Genomic DNA, 9,319 nt, shown 5'->3' with positions numbered 1-9,319 from the left:
TTTCCATTTTGATAAATTTTGTAAAATTTATTTTTGTTATTTTGATTTTTTAATTTTAATCAACTTATTCTAGGTACACCACTGGCAACGTCACTTTGACGCAAGAGGTGCGTTTAAACAAGGTAAAAATTTAAAAAATCGGCTCCTAGATAAGCCAGCCTGTAAACTATTCACTGGCCGTAACTGTACATACTATGTTAATAAATAATATAAATATATTATACTTAATGTTTATCAAGAACACATAGTGTATACATTTTACAAATAAAAATATTAATGTTAATATTTAAAATAAATGTATTCTTTTTTGTGGTTTGTTTTTTTTGTCACTACGATAAGATGTGATCTTATTTTGACACATCTTATTTTGATATTTATTTGTAATAGTTATTTTATCAGTGGTAAAAAAGACTTTGAAAGGTCCTAATAAAAAAATTTCATTTTTGACTTATACATACTCTTAATACATAGCACTATAGAAATAACTTTGATAGGAGACTTGTTTTGTATCCTTTACCTTACGGATAAAGTTGGCCTTTTGTATTTTATAGTTAAACATTAAATCTGGATTACCACTAACATTTGTTAGTCAAAATAAATCTTTTAGCTTTTTACTAAGCTGAAGAATTTCAGTATTGATCCAATTTCTGTTGGTATTATTAGTTATGCGTTTTGATATTAAAGAACATGTTCAAGTATATTCAAATGGGAAATAAGCCACAATTTTACCTAAAAATGATTTTATTAAGGTCTACTTTAAAATGTATAATACGTGTCTGAATTGCCGATATAAATGAGTCAGATTAAATAAATTATTAGAAGAATTTTTTACTAAGCAACAACATTTTTGTTTATTTAATATTATTTTGTATTTTGACAATGACACCCGACTTGGGCGTCGAAACGTAAATAAAATCATTTTTAGGTAAAATTGTGGCTTATTTCCAATTTGAATATACTTGATTATAAAAATGCCACAAGAAAATAGCTTCAGGACAACATAAAGAACATGTTGTATCAATATGATAGGAGACAGAGTTCAAAAAGCTCTATATGCATCATTTACATCATTACATCACCTTTAAACTTATTTGTAGTGTCTAGTTTGCCTAATGCTGCACTAATATATACATTCATGAAAAACCACAAACTGTTGAACTAAACAATATGAACCTTGAAGTAACTGATCATACAATGTTTTTAGGTGTTCAAATTGATGAATTTTTAAGCTGGTCAAACACATAAAAGAAACTGCAATAAAGTTTAGCACATAATATTTCTGATCCAAATTTGGCTTATTCATAAATAGGTAATTTGTAAATAGGTCCTTGGAATCCATTCTAATTTTTAAGCTGGTCAAACACATAAAAGAAACTGCAATAAAGTTTAACACATAATATTTCTGATCCAAATTTGGCTTATTCATAAATAGGTAATTTGTAAATAGGTCCTTGGAATCCATTCTAACAGAAAATATATTTACGAGAGAAGCCAATTATTCTAATTTCACTAGAACTGAAAAATCTTGTGAACGAATATCGGTTTCCACGTGTATAATAATAAGATAAACCATAAAGGCATAAACCCGTTATAAATTTAAAATATACCGTTCATAAATTTTTTAATTTCTGAGGTTATAGTTAAATAGTTATGACAAGTTGACAGTTGACATGGTCGCTTCTTGACCAATCGCAAGCCTAAAATTTGTGGCCAATCATAGCCTTGCGAAATTTCTTTTTTCGTGCCACAGACTCTAGTGTTGTTGTCAGTGTTGCCAGATGATGTTGTTTGTCACTGTCACAGTAAAGGACAGGAGTTTGTCCTGTTTTTTACTGTGGCACAGAATAGAAAACAAAACTTGTTCTTTATTCTGTGACTGTGGTTCTTAGAGCATGGAAAATTTTTTCTCTCTCTGGAGATCTAACACGCAATCTGTTTTTCGAACGAAAATGAATCCTTATTTTAATACGGTTGGTTCTCATTGAGATTTGACATCACTTGTTTTATTACTGATTTTTGTGCGATTTCTGAGTGAAAACTAGCAATTTTTTTAACTCTTTATAGTGGTGATGTGTTCGGCTTACGGTTGTAAAAGCGACAGCAGCAGGAAATAAGTGCGAATTACATTTTACAGGTAAATAAATATTTCTGTTATGTGTGCGTAGATGAAAATTCGATAAATACTCCTATATTCTTAGATATTGCCTCTTAAATGGTTAATAATTTGAAAATTAACACTTTAATGTACCTTATTACATAATTAGAATTACATGGTTAAGTTATAAAATGAGAAAAATTTACATGTAAAATTAAAAGTAACATAAAAAATCACCATTTTACGAGTGGTGTAGGTACGAAACGGTACGAAATAAATGAAATTATAAAATATATTGTGGCAACTTCGAAAATGGAATTAATAGCGTATATTGTTATTACATATTATTGACTTTTTTTGTTGTTAAACATTTTATTGCTTGATTTTATTTTGTTTATATGTAAAAAAATTATTTAAGAGCACAGGCGCAAATATTTTACGGCTATCTCTACTTTTTCTTTTTTTACACGGCAAATTATATGTATAGTATTTTTACTACAAAAGCGATATTACGTAGGTCAAAATTTTTGACGTAAGAGAACTGTCAAAACATTAGAATGTGACTTTTCATTATTGCCATGTTTATTATAATTATTATAAACATGGCAAAGTCACATTCTAATGTTTTGACAGTTCTCTTACGTCAAAAATTTTGACCTACGTAATAACGCTTTTGTAGTAAAAATACTATAGTAAAGTTTTCACTGGTATGGATACGTACATAAACATTATTTGACAATGACATTGTCACCATTAACTTGAGATGACTTTTGAATGTTCTTGGATAACTGTTACTTGTATCATCGCTTAAATTATTAATTCAATTAATTAATATGATAATTTTTCACTAACTATGTATTCAGTGATTATAATAATTTATATACTATGCCATAAAAGATAATATAATCGAGAAAAGAGGAAAAGTGATTTTTTTTAATAATATATTGTTACTATGGAACGCTTAGATAAATTTTGAATATCTTTAACAACAAAATGCTTATATCACAATATATATCCTGGTGTAGTCTCTGCTTGGGATCTTCCATAAATAATAAACAATAAATAACTTTTTATCAATGTCACGTCTTAAATTCTTTAGCCAATACACTATCAATATTATTTAATAAACAACTCAAGATAACGAGCGATACACAATTATTGGATCAAAGCTAGCCGTGCAAAAAATTACGTATGTCTTGTTTTAATCTGAATTTTTATCAATTAATTTTGATTAACGTTATAAAACATAAAAAATCAGTCAAAGCCTTTAACACAGAACTTTAATCTAAAATAAAAAGAATTAACACAATTATAAGTAACAATAATAAATAAAATCAAACAGGATGCTGTATATGTCCACCACCAACATCTCTACATAACCTAACTTTTCTTGTTAAGTTGACGTGCACTGTAAAGTTGACGTAAACTGGAAAGTAGTATGTCTGAATTAAGAACAGACATGCACTGTATACCTATCTCTGTCGTTGAGAGCCACCTATGATGACAATAATTTTGGATCAAACGTTATTATTATTCCTAAAGCCGTGTCAAATATCTAAAATTGCCGCTGTCTTGTCAGCACATTCTGTTCGACTGAGTGCGTTGTACGACAAAGATAGCGAATATTCAATTTGGAAAATATTACCACTGACATGGTGTTCATTTTTTTCCAATAGAGCTTTTCATAGATTGTCATTTGTTTCGAGCTTCTGTCATGTGTCACATAATATTAATATATCTACGTCATACGTCTTTGGTTTGTATTATTGTTATATACCAATAAAGTATGTCGTAGATATATTAATATTATGTGACACATGACAGAAGCTCGAAACAAATGACTGTGAATAAAAAACCCTATAGGGCTTTTCATCGATTGCCATTTGTTTCGAGCTTCTGTCATGTGTCACATAATATTAATATATCTACGTCATACGTCTCTAGTTTGTATCATTGTTATATACCAATAACGTATGACGTAGATATATTAATATTATGTAACACACGACAGAAGCTCGAAACAAATGACTGTGAATGAAAAGCCCTATAGGGCTTTTCATCGATTGCCATTTGTTTTGAGCTTCTGTCATGTGTCACATAATATTAATATATCTACGTCATACGTCTCTAGTTTGTATCATTGTTATATACCAATAACGTATGACGTAAATATATTAATATTATGTGACACATGACAGAAGCTCGAAACAAATGACTGTGAATGAAAAGCCCTATACTGAAAAAAGTAATACTTTTGAAAAATTTAAACGCAGAATGAAATACTAAATTATTACCGAGGGCTAAAAGTCCCTCAGAATAAATAAAAAGTTTCTTTTGAATGAGATCTTTGAAAATAAAAATCACACTAAATTGTCTCTTAGTTTTTCACCCCTGTAACTTTTTTCTCAGAATTCGAAAAAATAAATCCTATATAGTATTGGAGCCGAAATTTTGCGACCTATGTGAAATAAAGATATCTATCATAAATCAATAATTCAAAAAGTTTGCTTTCGTCACATCCCCTAATTCCTAATCCTGTTTTATTTTGAGTGGGTATAAAAGTTCAACATACTAAAATACTGTTATTTGTTTCAATCTTTCTATGTAAGCCATGCATAATATTGTGTAATTAATAAAAATAGAAAATTGAACTAAACCTACGAGCAATATTATTTAATTATGTAGTTTTATATAGTTTCTTCTGGCCTACGCGATACGCCACTGGCACTCGTGTTTGGTTCTAACTTGGTTTTGGCTTCAGTTTCGTTCTCGTTGCGGTCACTCCAGGGAGAGGGTAAAAAATTTTCCATACTCTAAGCTGTGGTTGTTTGTTGCGGGTCGCCGTCGTCGTTCGTCGTCGACATCAAATGCCAATTGCTCAACTGTCATCAATGGTCATCAACTATCAACACGCCTAACTTCACGCGTAACTTTAATACGAGAATTATAAAAGAAAATATGCATTGAAATCCAGAACCCGTAATTTTTTGGACATTATAAAGTGAGTACAAAGACATACATATATTTTTTTTTATAATTCCACCGATTCCACCTTTAATTTACCGTTCACTTCTCCTAGACTCTCTACAGATAAGGTAGAGTCGTTGACGATTTGCGTTTGCCGGTCGCGGATGTTTCCCCAACCCGACTCTACCTTATCGGCAGAGTCTACGAGAAGTGTAAAGCACAAACCATACATACTCATATACGTTTCACGTAAATTGTCAAGGTCAAGACCACAAACCATACATACTCATAGACGTTTCACGACCATGTTAATCTTTCGGATCGAATTAACGCCATCTCTTGATTGGAATGGGAACTAAATTGAAAAATTTTAGTTAGGTGAGAATTTCAAATTATAAATTTTGCGGAATTTTTGATGAAATTTCCCAGGAAATTAAAACAACAGAAAGACAATTCAATGTTTTATTCCATATTTTACTGAAAACTTCAAATATTCCAATTTGTTTTCAAAATGCTAAACACTACTACTATGTGTCACGTGAAAGCACTGATGTGTATCGAGTTGAATGAAAATTTTTGAAAGAATCTTGTAGGATGATTGTTTAGATAAATATTACCTTATAATCTTTTACAAACTTCCAAAAATACATAAGTCCGAAATGTTGATTACACACTTGTCTATTGGAATAAACTGTTTCAGGATCTATTATATTGTTTTTTTTTAATGTGGAGAAACACAACACGGGATGATCAATGTAAACTAAAAATTCTACTCATAAAAATGGAGAGGAGGTTAATACACTTGATTAAAATTGTGATTAAATCTAATTAAAAACGTAACACCACTATAATAAAATAATTAAGGCTATGGGTACATAATTCGCAAATATTTTACGTGTATCCCTACTTTTTCTGTCTTTACACGGCAAATTACGTGTAGTAAAATTCACACTGGTATTGATATGTAAACATTACTAGAATGTCATTCTACTTGAAAATGTCATCATTAATTTAAAGAGATGGGTTTTGAATGTTCTTAGATAACTGTTATTTTTATAATTGGAAATTATTAATTCAGTTAATAAATGTGATAATTTTTTCACTAACTATGTATTCAGTGATTGTAATAATTTATTTGTACAACAAAGACTAATACTCAATCGAGAAAAGAAGAAAAGTGTTAAAGTGATTTTTTAATAATATATTGTTATGGAACGCTTACAATTTTGAACATCTTTAACAACAAAATACTTGGATCACAGAATATATTATCCTGATGTATTCTTTGCTTGGATCTTCCACAAATAATACACAATAAATACACTATATTTCAATAATATTTAATCTATAACTCAACACATTCCCGATGCAATGTCAAATATTTAAAATTGTCACTGATTGTCAGTGTCTGACTGACAATATATGGTGACAATATTATATTCGGCTGAGTGCGTTGTAAGACAAAGATAGATTTGGAAAATATTACCACGGCATTGTGTTTATTTTTTTCAAATCCTGAAAAAACCAATAAATATTTTTGAAAAATTTAAACGCAGAATGAAAGACTAAATTATTACCGAGTGCCGAAAGTCCCTTAGAATAAATAAAAAGTTTATTTTGAATAAAATTTAATAAAAAATTTTGGTCTTGGTAAAAGGTATATTATTTTAAAAAGCCCTATAGGGCTACAAACATCGAACAGAACGTTTTCGCTCTAAAAAGAGCATCATCAGTGTTGCAAGAACATGGTGAGCCAACCAAAAAATACGAAGGTCAAAGCCTTTCAAAAATGGACTAAAAGTCACATCAAAATGCTAACATAGCAAATTCCAAAGGATGGATATAATCCCTAAGGATATGGCCCTAGGATAACATATGACTCCCACACGTTGTAAGTGGGTCAAAGGTAACAAATTAGGTCATTATGTTACAAGAGCTGACAGGCAACTAAAGTTGCCTGTCAGCTCTTGTAACATAATGACCTAATTTGTTACCTTTGACCCACTTACAACGTGTGGGAGTCATATGTTATCCTAGGGCCATATCCTTAGGGATTATATCCATCCTTTGGAATTTGCTATGTTAGCATTTTGATGTGACTTTTAGTCCATTTTTGAAAGGCTTTGACCTTCGTATTTTTTGGTTGGCTCACCATGTTCTTGCAACACTGATGATGCTCTTTTTAGAGCGAAAACGTTCTGTTCGATGTTTGTAGCCCTATAGGGCTTTTTAAAATAATATACCTTTTACCAAGACCAAAATTTTTTATTAAATTTTACTTGTAATTAATGGTATACAGCCAGCTACAGGAAATTCTTCCTAGTGGATTTTTATTTTGAATAATATATTTGAAATTAAAAATCACACTAAATTTTCTCTTAGTTTTTCACCCCAGTAACTTATTAAAATAAACATTATAGAAGTTCTCAGGGACTTTCGGCCCTCGCTAATAACGTGATCTTTCATTCTGCGTTTAAATTTTTCAAAAATACTTATTAGTTTTCTCAGGATTCGAAAAAAATGAATCCCCATTTGAATAGCATTGCAGCGGAAAATACGTACCGATCCTCTTAAGCCGCCACAAACTGTAAAATAATAAGTAAATAACAAATTAATTTAATTGTCAACTGTCAGTTGTTAAAAATATGACAAGAGAATTGACTGATTGATAAAAATTACGTTACAGGGTCAAAAAAATTCAAATTGAACTGCCAAGTTTTCATTATCGGAAGAAAATTTTTATACTTTTTCAGTAATATTAACACTTCTGGAGTTATTTGGAGGTCAGTTTTGGAGTTGTTCAACGTCCATCTACCAGAGAAAGGAAAAAAAGGTTGGTGGAGGGTTAAGTGATTACAGAGTGTGTAAACGGTAAATATTCAGTATTAATACATCCTAAATTTAACTTATTCTTTCTCTTAAATAAATTATAAATTACTTAATTGAATTTGAAGTACGTAAAAGTAAAAGTTTCTGCTAACTACGGGGTTTAAGGGGGTTTCCATTATGGCAGAAACTAGCGGGGGACCTCCCCCGTTAGACAAACTTGAAAATCAAATTAAAAACATATCTTATAATCTAGGCGAAAAGATGGAATCTGAAAATTTAACCTCACGTGGTGAGATAAATACTGAAAAACCACTTAAAAAACCTTTACAAAAGGTTTCTGAATATAGTTATAAAGATAAAGGTCCGTATGAAGTATACATTTCCAGCAATAGTGACAAAAATATAGGAAATTATAATTACTTGGCTATTGCACGAGAAATTTTTGATCTTCAATTAAATTCTATTAAAAAAATTAATAAAAAAGGTAAAAATCGAATTAGTGTGGAATTTATAACTAGTTCAGAAGCCAATAAATTTTTAAAGAATGAAGCGGTTATAAAGAAGGGTTATGATTTATTTATTCCATATAAAAATGTTACCTGTAAGGGGGTAGTAAGATTTATCGATAAGAGTTTTACAGATGAAATGATTGTCAAATATTCTGAAACAAAAATTGATAATTGTAAAATTATTGAAGCTAGAAGATTAAGTACGAAAAAAAAGAATTCCAATAGAATCACCACATCTAATCAGGAAAGTTCATTAGAAAATAATGCGATCACTACAAAAAATATAGAGGCTGAATATATACCTACAGGTACCATAAGTATCACCTTCTCGGGAACTACTTTACCAAAAAGTATATATATTTGTGGCATAGGGTTCTTCCTTATATATTACCGGTTGTTCAATGTTATAATTGTTTAAATTATGGTCACGTAAAAAAAATCTGTAAAAGTAACAAAAGTAAATGCTTAAATTGCGGTTCTTCAGAACATGAGAGGGGGTCCATAATTTGTTTCACTAAATGTATACATTGTGATAGTAATGAGCATAATAGCACAAACAGGAGCTGTCCAGAGTATAAAAGACAAAAAAATATTAGGGAATATATGTCACTAGATAATTTATCATTTTATGAAGCATCAGAATTCTTTCCTAAAATAAATAAAAACCAAGAATTTGTAAAATACAAACAGGATTTTCCTGCATTAAAAAATATTAGATCTGAAGATAATGAGGTAGCTATTAATCAGAGAAGGGACATACATAACATTGACGTGAGTCGTAAGAAAAGTACATACAGGGAGACAGTAAGTAATAACAAAAAAAGAAAAAATACAGATATAAAACAAACATATGATAAAAAATCCTATCAAGAATGTTTAATGAGTCCAAACGGCAGATTGTATAATACATCTCCAATAA

Source organism: Diabrotica virgifera, chromosome 9, assembly GCF_917563875.1.
Source record: "Diabrotica virgifera virgifera chromosome 9, PGI_DIABVI_V3a".
NCBI lineage: Eukaryota > Metazoa > Arthropoda > Insecta > Coleoptera > Chrysomelidae > Diabrotica > Diabrotica virgifera.
The sequence above is the reverse complement of the archived record's forward strand: the minus strand, read 5'-3'. Positions refer to the sequence as shown.